A 13673-nucleotide genomic window follows, 5' to 3' on the forward strand; every position below is an offset into this window, starting at 1 on the left:
CAGTACTATTGTCTTATCAGCCTCGACCTTGATCTCAGGCACACAGCTCCTGGGAATAAAGAAACTGTCTTGTTAGACCAACACAATGTTTCACCAAACTCTGGTGCTCTGGGATCTTCCTACTAACAGTAAACTTTAAACAAGGTCTTTCTTGAGAGCTGCACAAAGCTCCTAACATTGCACATTGAAACTACAGTATGTAACTAAGAAATAAGCTGCATAAAGTTGCTAGCCTGCCTAATGACACAATGAACAACAATGTACTACCTATGTCAATGACCTAATGTAACCTATAGATATAAATAAAGCTGGCAGCTTGGCCATTCTGTCATTCTCCCACTTTTCCTGCCACTGCATCTTATCTCTGTGTCTCTTTTTGTTTCCCTGACCCTTGAGTCGGCTCCACTAAGAGTAACACTGAAGGCTTTGAGAGAGGGATTCTTAGACAGAAAAGCCTGATCACTATCAAAGAAGACTATCAGAATCTGAAGATTTTAGTCAATTAAAGGCCTACAAATCTTCCTAACCTCCTACGTAAATAGATTTTATCTGTTTGCTAGTCCTAAATGACAGAGATTTAAAAATCTCTACTAAGAAATTATGCCAATAAAAATAATATTTTACAAAAATCAGATGACATTAGATATTGTAACTACATCTTATGGGAGCATCTATAACATTATAAAAACTAAGTGTTGTGTTTACATTCCTGAAAACTCTGGCAATGTCACTTACATACTAAAGATTTACATTCCCAAGTAGAGGCCATGTCCCCACTGGCTTTGTTATGGGAACAATTTCTTAGCTCTTACACTGTGTGGTAAAAATTACTGGGTTCTGTCATCATCATGATATTCATTGATATGTATCAGATGCTCTGACATTTATATTAATTTCATTCCATCACTTATGTCTTTTTGTTTCACTCAGAAGACCCACCTCTCAAGTGACTTTACTACCTTTTCTTTCCAAACCAGACTTTCTCCACAGACTTCTCAATAGATCCTCTTACAACATTTCTACAAAGGAAACCCAGACTCCTTACCCCATGTTGCCCGCTCCCAGCCTGAAAAGCTAAAGCATTCATCAACCATTTCACTTTTCATCAGTAAAGGTGTCTTTAATCTGAGGGCAGATTGAAATGGGGCAAAAGGACAGTCAGTATAGATAACGAATGATTGGGTTAGGAAGATGGGGGCTGATTCAAAAGAAAATAAAATGCTAACATCTCAAGAGCACTGTCCCTCCCCCTCTCCAATTGTCAGGATCACCTGCCTGCAGAGAATTATTCCTCCCAAACTGGAGTCCTCAATGAATAGCCCCTTAGAGACTCCTTGACTGCCTTTCTGGGTAGATATGGAAAATAGAGAGATATACCCCCAGGGCAGCTCCTCTCCCAGCTTTTGATAATGAAGGTTAGTCAAGAGGAGGAGGAGACGAAGAAAGAAAATCTAAAATCTATAAAAGGGTGGGACACCCCCACTCCCCTGGGTCACCAGCAATGGACCTCCCTGTCTGGAGGAGTCTTTATCTGTGTTCTCTCCTTTAAACAAGACTTTTTGCTCTTTCCTTGGTATTTCTCAGGTGTTCACTGTTCAACACGAGTGGAATGTGACTTGATTCTGATTTTCAGTATCAGTTCATTACTAGGTAGCACTCACCCTTCTGAATACTATATATATATATATATATATATATATAAAATAATTCCATTTTTACTGATGCCCTAAAATAACTATTAATCTACATTTTATATAAGAGGAAACTGTAAGACTTAAATTTAGAGATAAGGGATCTCCAACTTCCATAAGCCAATGTCTATTAAACTGGACCAACTATTGTCAAAGAAGAAAGTAGAGGAAGATATTTGGCATTGGTCCATTTCTTGTTTCTAGTCTAAATCTGAATCAGATGGGAAAAAACTTCTTGTTCACATATTTGTACTTCACTAACATCTGCTCTGTTTTATTAAACTAAGTGCCAAATTATAAGTCAAAGAGAAGTTTTATTATTATTATTATTATTATTATTATATTAAGCATTGTATCTTATTTTTAGAATGATAAAAAATTGGCTAGAAATTCAAAATATTTCTTAAATAATCCCATGTACTACTTCATTTCTGAAAGAAGCTGTGACTTTTTTTCAGCCAATCTTTATAAATTAAATAAATTTAAGAGTGGAAAATATTTTTATTCCGAAATTGAAGGAAATACATTAAAAAATTGCTATTTGTAAATGGACAGAATGCCTTTATCTGTTTATTGTATGTGGTGCTGAGGATGGAACCCAGTGTCTCACACATGCTAGGCATGCAATCTGCCACTGAGCTACAGCCCCAACCCGGAAATCTACTTTTTATGTATGAGAAACAATTTAGTGAATGAAACAGCCATGACAGAATCTCTCTCTCTCTCTCTCTCTCTCTCTCTCTCTCTCTCTCTCTCTCTCACACACACACACACACACACACACACACACACACACACATACACACACACACACACACACATACACACACACACACACACACACAAAGGTTCATGTACATGCTTACAAGAAAGAGTTTTTCCCTCAGACAAAATACTACTTTTTGGAAGCAACCACTGTGTCCAAGAAAAATAACAATGATGTCCTTCAAGTGTTGGTATAAGGAAAAGCAAGAGAATAAAAAGTACTATGTGTAATCTGGGGGTTGACTGGAGTTCCTTATGAGCATGAGTGAGACATTTACTCAGGACTTCCAGAAATTCTTAAAGAACTGTCCCCTATAATCTTAACTTGCATATACATATACCTATTTGCTGTTTCCACTTGGATATTTAAGTTATCTAAGCTTATTCTTTCTAAAACAAAGGACCTGGTGCACCTTAACCCATCCCATCCAAAGTTCATTGGTTCATTTCTCTCATACTGCATTTTCAATCCATAAGAATCCTTGGTAGATTTAATTTAACATATATCCAGAATCTGGCCTCTTCTCACTACTCATTCTCTCACTAGAGTATAAATTGCTTCTTAATTATTTTTGGTGTGTAAAAGCTTTCCTTAGTCTATTATCAACATAGAGATCCTTTTCAAACAAAATTAGGAGCACATCCTTTCTCTGCTGCCACACTCCAATGACTTTCATCTTATTTAGAGAAAAACTTATTCTTAACAATAGTCCACAAAAGCGCACCATTATGTGACCCTACATTGCCTCTGACTTTCCCGCCTTCTATTTTCCCTTATCTGGCTTTACTCCAGTCACAGAGTGCTGCAAACCTTTTATCAAGCACACCAACCACCTCAGGCCTCAGGTTGTTCTCTGGCTTCTCTCAGTCTAGGATGCTCTTCCTTACAACATCTGTTTGTGATTGAATGGCTCAGAATCATTGTTAAAGCTTTGCTCAAATGAAATCTTTCTTGAGCATCAATACAACCACCATTTTATTATTTATTTACCTTTTAAAATGTGCTCTAAATAGTTATCCAAGGCAGTAGAATGGATTTTGACACTAAGTACACAATGGAGCACAACTTCTCATTCCTCTGGTGTACATGGTGTAGAGTCAAATTAGTTGTGGAATCATATATGTATATAGGGTAATAATCTCTGTCTCATTCCTCTGTCCTTTCCACCCTCAACCCCCTCTACTTCCCCTCTTCCCCTCTTCCCAATCCAAAATTCCCTCATTCTTGCTTACCTATCCCCATTTTGAATCAATATTCGCTTCTCAGAGAACACATTTGGCCTTTGTTTTTTTTTTTGAGTTTGGCTTATTTTGCTTAGCATGATATTCTCCAGCTCCATCCATTTACCTGCAAAAGTCATAATTTCATTCCTCTTTAAGGTTAAGTTATAATATATTTATATTTAGACCATATTTTCTTTATCCATTCATCTGTTGAAGGACATCTAGGTAGATTCCATAGTTCAGCTATTGTGAATTGAGTTGCTATAAACATTGATATGGCTGCATCACTGTAGTTCGCTGATTTTAAGTCCTTTATGTATACACTGAGGAGTGGAAAAGCTGGGTCAAATGATGACAATCATCATTTTAAAACATTGATGTTTGTCTTTCCCGTACACTCAAAATATCTCTTATTTTATTCTTATTTTGTAGCATTCATGAATTCATAACATACTGTAAAATTTAACCATGTATATCCAGCTACTAGAATGCATAGTTCACAAAGGAAGAAACTTTTGCACTAAATTCTTAACTGACTATATCTGATTCTTGAACTCAATAAGCATCTGCTGAATTAATGAATAGATAAGTAGATTAATGAAAATTGGACATACATAGTGAATGCAATTATTTATATACTGCACTGAAAATTTTTGGTAAAAAAAAAAATCAACTGTTTTGTCACTTTGTCTTAAAATACCAGTAGAAATTTATCATACATTTGTATTAAAGAATTTCCTAATCATTATCTTTTTCAAAAGAAGTATAAGATATTAAAACCAACAGAGATATCTTATCTATCTTAAAGGACAAATTAAGCACTTTGGGTATATCCACTGCATTTATTATCTTGTGTTTTAAATGTATATTACCGATCATAGATTTTTATGTAAAATTTATATTTTCTTTTATTATTAGCATAGATTTATAAGGGTTAATTTATATTCTATTGAATACTACTGGAACTTGTATGTTCATTCAATCAGAGTAATAATTTTAAACAAAAAGCTGAATGAAATTTTCAAAAACATAAATGAGTACATGTTGTGTTCTTGAGAGCATAATAAAAGAATCACACTAAACCATCTATAAATTATATAATATTTATATGAGAAGAGCAACCCTCTTCGTTTTTCAGTAGCCAACAATTAGCATAATATTTTTGCAAACTTAATATATGGAGAAATATATTTAACCAATATTGTTTTTGCTGAGATGAGGCAAAATTCATTGGTTAGGTAAATTGGTGTGCAGAAAAATCAAAGTAAATATAAACCAATTCCATAGGTGTTAATCATTTTTCCTTTTGGAACTTTCAATAATGGTTCAGCTATTATATTCACTGACTTGCTACTACATGGCTTATAAAGTACTTAATTAAAAATTTTTGAAAAATCTAATGTTCAAAATCAAAGCAAATTAGCCTTCTCTTGACCTCAGAAGATAACAATCTGTACTGATTTTTACTGAAATCTTTCATCTGATTTAAACTTGATTAGCAGTGGGGGAGAATTGAATGGGAAAAAAGCACATAAATATATAGACATATATATACACAGATACATATTACATAGATTAGTAAACTTTACATTCAAATAAATGAATAACCACATATAATAGTAATATAAAATTCATCTGATAGCCCTTTAAACAATTTTCTGATTGTTTTTGAGAAAAAGAATTATTCTAAGTCAGAGACCAAATTGGAAAACTGTTTCTGCCTCAGGTCAATATCCTAGGCATAGATTATTTTAATTTTTAAAAACATAGTGCTTATAATATCCTCACTAAGCAAAAAAAAAAAATAAATGAAAACCTAGAATAAGCAGACAGAAATTTCTATGAAAACATACAACTTTTACTTTTATACTACAGAAAGTAGTAAGAGCTGTAGTATTACATGATATATGGAAGACATGATATATGGAAGAAAAATATTGGAAATAACAATCTGCTTCAAACCTGGAAAATTGCTAAAACTCAAGCAATTTATTAAAAACTAATTAGATCACTCTGTTCCACTATTTAGTACAGTTTAAAATACTCTGATAAGACTATGCATTTTTTAATTCAAATATACATAGCTCATAGGAGAAAAACTCAGCTAATCTTTTCTAAATCTTATTTTTAAATCATCAAAATCTGAGACTCTTGTGATTTTCACATTTTAAAAAACTTTCCTGATATATTCTCTATTATTGCTTTCTCATTACTACTGAGAATCTTCATCACTATGTTGAGTTCTCCCTAGGATATTTCCTTTTTAAACAGTAGAGGATCTGCTAGTCAATGTTCTCTTTAATTTGCAACCTCTGAGATATTCACAAAAACTGCCAATTAAAAGCACTTGAAAATTGTCTGACTCAGAGATGCAGCTGGATTGAGCTAAATAGGAGGGTAGCTTAGATAATCGTTTGCTAACATCTTAATTTACTTTTAATGGAGAAAGTAAAAGCTTTTCTTTAATTTACATTTGCTTTTCTCTTTAATTATTCATTCTGCCAAATTTTCAGTTTTCTTTTTAAAACTAAACCCTGTACAATTATATAAAAATTATATGTTGTTAAGTATTACTACATTCTTGTATTCTACAGTAATAAATTGCTTCAATAAATGCAGCTTGGGAATCTTTAAGGACCCAAATCATTGTCTATTATAAAAGCAGCAGTGGCAAACTTTATAAAAATATTATAGAAAATTATTCCCCAAGAGTAGAGTTATTCATTCATCTCACAATTATCTCTCATTAATAGAATATGACAATGTTATAAATGAAACAAAAATGATTTAATCCTCTATTCCTTCTTTTCCATGGTAATATTAAATTGCAAGGCTTTTTTTCTAAGTAACAATCATGCCATTTTAAATAACTGTTAAATTTGTATTTTGGAATGAGATATATATAACAAAATTATCAGAGAACTATTGACTGTATTAAAACAAATTTATAAGAGGACTCTTGAGCATACCAGCTAGATATTTATGCTATATATATTGTGTTTATTCTATATACATATAAAATAAATATCCATTCATTTATTTGTCTAGGTTATATCTAATTTTTCCTCTTGAACATCACATGAATGCACATGATACTTTATAGTTTATAAGTCAGATTCACTGTAGTTTTCTCATTTTATTATCTTTTTGATATATTGGTTCTTCTCACAAACTTGTAGCAATGGCTGAGTTCATGTCTGTCTGTGGCTTAAAGTACTTTATAAAGACAGCATGAAAAGTTGGACTAAAAAAAACCTTGTAAATTTGTCCAGTTTTATGATGCAGATCTATACTGGGAATGCTTCCAATGAAAATGTTATGGAAAAGGCTCAGTGGTTACCCAAATAGATTAAATTATAAGGTCATATTTACCTTAGTGAATTCACCATTATCATCAGTTTGGCCCTAAATCCTTAGAGCTTAGGCTTTCAGCCTCTTTAGCAAAAGAGTGGACTGAAAATGAGAAAGGCAATTCATATTCACCGTGTGTACAATACACCAATGTGAAACCCAGAATATCAACATATTAACATAAATTTATTTTAAAAATAAAAAAACTAAATTGACTATTAGCCTGTCAAAAACATTTTTTTCCACTGAGTATGGGAAGCTAAAAAATTACTGAAATGCTTTTTAGTAAACATACTGTTAGCAAATGGAGTTATTTTTAAAAGTATGGGCACCAAGATACTTATGCCATGTTTAGACAGTACAACTTTTTATTAATGTCATATTTCAAAAGCATAATTCAATAAGATGCAAGAAACTAAAATCATTTTAAAAATTCAAAAACTTCTTGATTCTTTTGGTTCATGATACTGCAGAAAATGTAGTCTATTGCTATATTTCTAAAAGCTTTCTCTTGCTCATTCTACTGTCTCCTTTTCTAGAACCATACTAAATAGGACCCGTGCATGTTTTCAGGTTTTTAGACATTGAAAAAAATAAAACAGTATAAGATCAATAATTTATATACTTTCCTGTTCTGGAAGTTTCTACAAAATAATTTGGTTCACATTTCATGACTTTTTATTATTAATTTGATGGTACTGATATTGGTACTACTGCTATTGCAAATAATTACAATGAAAATTATTTTGCTGATGTTCATAATAATAATAAATTTAGTAATAATAATTCAATACCAAAAACCCACCAGCTTTGCTTTTATCTTTCTACCTGATTTCCTTCCTATATTCTTGTATGTTTGAGTATAAACACACACATACACATACACACACATATACTCATACACACACACACAAAAAAAAACACCTACACATAAAAACAGAAATACCTATGACTAAAGATACTTAAGTTTCTTTCTTTTTTTTTTTTTCAGTTCACTTCTGAAAACTCTTGGACACTTTAAAAATTGCTAAATTTCTATCATCATTGAGATGTCATTTCAAAATTCTAATCCTTTTTCTTAACTCAGTGTTTGCAACAATCATAACACCATGCCTTTTCAATGCCTGCCAACTATATTAAGGCACTGGTATTTATCTATTGCTTTAATCTCCTCAAACTTCTGACACTACAGTCACTTGGCATACATAGATCTGGTTATCTGAACCCTAATTTCACTATAATCCATTGTTGAACTCTCAGTAGTTCTGATTATAAATAGGTATCCAGCTAACTTTCCAAGAAGACCACATTATTAATATCTCTGTTCTGAATTTTATTCTCTTATCTTTTCCATATCAAACATTTTAACACAGGAACCATTATATCAAAATCATAGTTAAGGTATCTCTTTCCCCAAACTTCCTGAGAATTTTCATGTATGTGTCTGTGTCAGTCAGTGTCCAATCAAGAAAGAGAAACTGTACTTTAATTTTAATTATATATACAGTATATATAATTAACTACGATAGAAAAATAGCTAAGAGGAAACGGTAGTAAGAAATGAGAATTTTACAGAATAAAAGAAGATAGAAGGAACAACTACCACTCTAGGGCTTGTGTAAAGAGAACAAGAAAAAGCCCCCTTATTTACTCATGAAAATAGAATTTCAGACAATTTTTGCTAGGACACTACACTACTCACTGAGTGGCAGAAGATTTGATATGGTATCATATCAGGGGAACAATTTGCCAGTGAGAAATTTTTAGAAATATATTTAGAGTGTTGAACTATTATTTTCTTACTTCTTTATTATTACCACCTATAGAACTTGGAACAAATTAATTAATCTTCATTTGCACTTCTGTGAAGAACAACCTATATTATTGTTCCTCACTCATTAAAAACAATTGTTTTATTATTATAACAACACCGAATGCATTAAACATACTGATTGAACACAAAGCAAATTTTGAGAGGAAATAACCACAGAGAGATGTATCAAGGTTGCATTCAGAACAGCCTTTCCATGCCAGACCATTTTCTGTCTTTATCTTCAGTTTGGAGAAGCAGAGCGAAGACTGTAACATACTGTTTGTATTGTTTCCACCGAACTGGGGAAGCAGATATTGGAGGTCACAGATACCCCAGCATTCAGTAATTGAGAGACCAAATTAGCAGAAAAAAAAATGGAACCAGAGAATTTAATGCAGGCCCTCTGTATTTGATTCCTCCATAAGGGATTTATCAAATCCTAAGTTACAGCTGCTCAAAGCAAAATGTTAAAACATCCAAATAAAAAGTACCTTTGGGGGATCAGAACTGTAGTACAGTTTGGGAGGTCTTAGGGTACAAACTTGATACTCAGCCTAAGAAAGGAGTCAGACTCTGCACTCATCCCTGGCCAACAGTTGATAGTCCTAAAGGCTTTTACTATTAGTTAAAGGATGAACAAGAAATAAACCTACAAAAAATTAAACCAACTCTTTGTTGTTACTGGAAACAAAGTGTTTGAGTGTATGCTATGTGCCTGTAGGGGGAATGAATCCTTCTCTAAGGATGATAGTATGATCCAGAAATGTTATAGTTCTTCACATAAAGTATCTAAATTTTTACCAAGCATACCAGTAACTGCTAAATTTCCTAGTCAAGGGAATACTAAACAAAAACTATTTCAAACTTATGATTTTGCTTTTGGTTAAACTATCTAACAGATATGTTGTATAATTGACAATTCAAATTCCCATAGAACATTTTATTTTTTCCAGCATTGATTTTGTTTCCTCTGAAAAAATCAGCATATTAAAATTTAATCCATTAAAAAAGCAGGACTGAATTAAAGAAAAGGGAAACCAAAGACACAGAAACATCAAACATAAATCAGATACAATTAGCTATAATAATATTATAATGAAATAATTTTTTCTCAGCTTCTATAACACAAAATACATAGAATTTATTTTAAAGTATACTATCTAAAACCAGAGTATGTCAAGTCACTATTATGCTAATTGCTTCAGTGCAGTGGAAAATGATGACTTTTTAATTAACTGTATTAAAATAACCGGGTCACATGAAACAAAAACTGATGACTTCTAATCCATGTCATGTACAGAATCAGTTCTAGATACATTATGAAACTAAGATGGGAGAACTAAATTTTCTGCAACTTAACATAGAGATGATATTTGAATAGATTACTATTTCTTCGACAGAACACACTGATTATTTCCTATAAATGAAAAGACTGATAAATTGTAGGTTATTAAAATTAAGAAATTCCATTTTTCAAAATATAATTTGGAAAAGATAAATTAAGATACATAGATATTTGCAATACACATACCAACTAAGGATTCATATAAGAATACATAAAGAGCCATTACAAAGCAATAATGAAAAGATAGACTATTGAAATTTTAAACAAAAAGGATGAATGAGTTGAACAGATACTTTTAGAAGATGTACAGGGTCAAAATTAACATATTTACTCATCAGGAAAACAAGTACAAACACAATAACATATTGTTATTAAAGTGTTAGAATGGCTAAAGTTAAATTTAAAAGACAATGCCAAATGCTAGTAGGAGTACATGGGAAGGATCTTTCACATACTTCTGATGAAACACAAGTTGTTATAAACGCTTTAGTACAACTTAGCAGTATTGACAAAAGCTAAGCACATATATGCATGATTCATCAATTACATTCCTAGGAATACACCATAAAATATGTAAGACATGCCAATCAAAATATGTATAAGAAACTTTAAAGAAGCATTACACATATCATGCAAAACTAGGAATGATCAAACTTACCTCAGCAGAAAAATGAATAAAATGGGATGAATAGTACACAGCAATAAGAAATAGCAAATTGCAACTATGCACATCACAGATGAATGTTAAAGACATTGTTTAATTTAAAAATCCATAGTTACAATACTGTACAATAAAAATATTCAAAAATGAAGTCTTTTTTTTATTATGGTAGATCTCAAACTAACTAGTATATTTTGGGAGGGCTAGTGACAAAAGAGACATAAGGGAAGATTCTATAGACTCATAATATTCTATGTCTTGAAATATTTAATAGTTTTCTTATTAAAGTTCACTTTTTAAAATGATTTTCTGTTTTAGTGACTTATTTCTTTTTTGAAATGTAAATGGAGAGCTTATAATCCATGTTGGTACATGGGTACAGATCCATATCAAATGGGCTTTATAGATCGTTCATTCCTTTCATTCATTTACTGAGTGATAGATAAAGGATATTTATCTGTCCCTTAGTTTGATGGAAGTGTTTGACATGGCACTTTCAGTGCACTCTCAACCTGTCAAGATTTACACCACCACTTTTCAAAATTAGTAGCAGACTCAGGTGTCTGTGTCACAATTAATCCATTGCTAACCTGTGAGAAAGCTAACAGAGTGTGTTTCACACTCAGCTTTTGTCCCATTTCTGTTGTGACAAATATCAGTATGGGGAAGAAGGAGAAAAACATATCAAAATAATGATTTTCTTAAATAGAAGCTACAAATTTTCTGAAGCAACTGGTAAATTTCCTACTCAAGGGAATACTAACCAAAAACTATTTCAAACTCTTGATTTTGCTTTCGGTTAAGCTATCTAATTCACAGGTATGTTGTATAATTGACAATTCAAATTCCCATAGAACATTTTATGTTTTCCAGAATTTATTTCGTTTCCTCTGAAAAAATCAACATATTAAAATTTAATCCTTTAAAAAGCTAAAAGAAACAATTGCTGTACTGGATTTCTTTGTTTTTCTAATTAAAATAAATTCTATATTAGTCCACATACCACAGGTTTCTAACACTAGTTCTCCAACTATTTTACAGGTGAAATTTAAAGTATTCTTTTTTTAACACTTCTTCAGCATATAGTTTTCTCAATAACTATTAGAGATCATCACAAGTATCATCATAAATTATTTGTAATTTCGAGTTGGAAGGCATTTGAAAATATTGATGTTTATCTTATGTTTAAGTTTATTTGGTCACTTTTTTTTCCTTTTTCTTTTTTCCTTTTTCTACCCCCCAATGTAATATATATTTGGTGTAGAAATTACATTCAATGCAGAAATATTACTATGTTAAAATGACTCTCTTCCCAAATTGATCTAATAATTTTTTGGTGTTAAAATTAAGCTTTTAATTGAGATGGTTCATAGAATTTATAAAAATGAATGTATGCTGAAGGAAGAATATATATTCTCAAATGCACACACACATACACATATATATATTTCTAAATAAATTCTGTAGAAATTGCAGGAATATCAAGTAAATATGAAGGATATTTTATTATAATGATAATGTAGCACATTTCACAGCTATAAAAATCCACAGAGTATACCACTGAAGCAGGTAGGAATATATTATTGTGAGTAGAATGAGGACAATGTTTTCTTGTTTGCTACATATATGTGCCAATGTTCCTTTTTTTATAACAGGAGAAGGCATTTATACATTATTTTTAAAGTATGAAAACTAAAAAGGAATAGAGCCATTTGGTAGCAATTCTGAGAATCTGCCATATTCTAGAAATTTTTCAATATGTGTTATAATAGGGCTTGTCTCAAAGAATTTTCTTAATAACCTTATTGTTTCTATGCTTTAGAAGAGGAAACAAAATGACTGGTCAGGGTTATACAGCATAGAAATGCTGGAGCTTGGATTTGAATCAGGCAGGTTGTCTATGTATAAAACCACTATAAACCACTCACAGCATTTCTCTCTGGTCTGATGTGCTTGGAAAGCAAAATACCCTGCATATATAACGGGGCTAACTGAACCAAGTTACAGAAAAATACGTATACTAAATTTTAAAAAAACACACGAGTTCATGAATGTGTACACATATATAATATATATTATACCTAAGAAGATAATTTGAAGACAATCTAGAGGGATTCAATGTAATTGAAAAAATAAAAATAAACTGCTTATACTGTACATTAGTGTGCTATTGCTGCCTAATAATTATCACAGATATTTAATGACTTAAAACAACACACATGTACTAGCTCACAGTTCTGTAGGCAGAAGACTGGCCTAGTGTGACCAGATCCCTCATCAGATTATCACATGGCAGAATTTCTATGTTGCTGTCTTAGGGTCATATTCAGGCTGAGTCTCCATTGACAGGTCGAGGTAAAGAATCTGCTTATAATCTAATTCAGATTGTTTGTGAAATCCATTTTCTTATTCTGCAATAGTAGAAATAATTCCCCATTTTCTTGCTATCAGCTGAAACCCTCAACTCCTAGAAACCACTTGCTTTCCATGTCATCTACTCCATTCATTCTTCATAGTTAGCAATAGAAAATTTATCATAGATCAAATTTCTCACATGATTTGAATTTATTTTACTTTCTCTTTCTGTCTTAAAACCAAACTTAAAGGACTGATACAATTGTGTTCAGCCAAACCCAAAATGCCCTTGTCTAATGGCAAATCATTTGAGATCTTCAAAATCCATTCACAGCAGTGCCTAGATTACCACTATGATTAATTTTCTGTGTCAACCTGGTGAGCTATGCTATACACTTCTTTGGTCAAACACTAGATGTGGCTGTGAATGTATTTTTAAAATGTGATTAATATTTATAGTGAGTAGAC

The sequence above is a fragment of the Ictidomys tridecemlineatus genome, chromosome 9 (assembly GCF_052094955.1).
Source record: "Ictidomys tridecemlineatus isolate mIctTri1 chromosome 9, mIctTri1.hap1, whole genome shotgun sequence".
NCBI classification, from domain to species: domain Eukaryota; kingdom Metazoa; phylum Chordata; class Mammalia; order Rodentia; family Sciuridae; genus Ictidomys; species Ictidomys tridecemlineatus.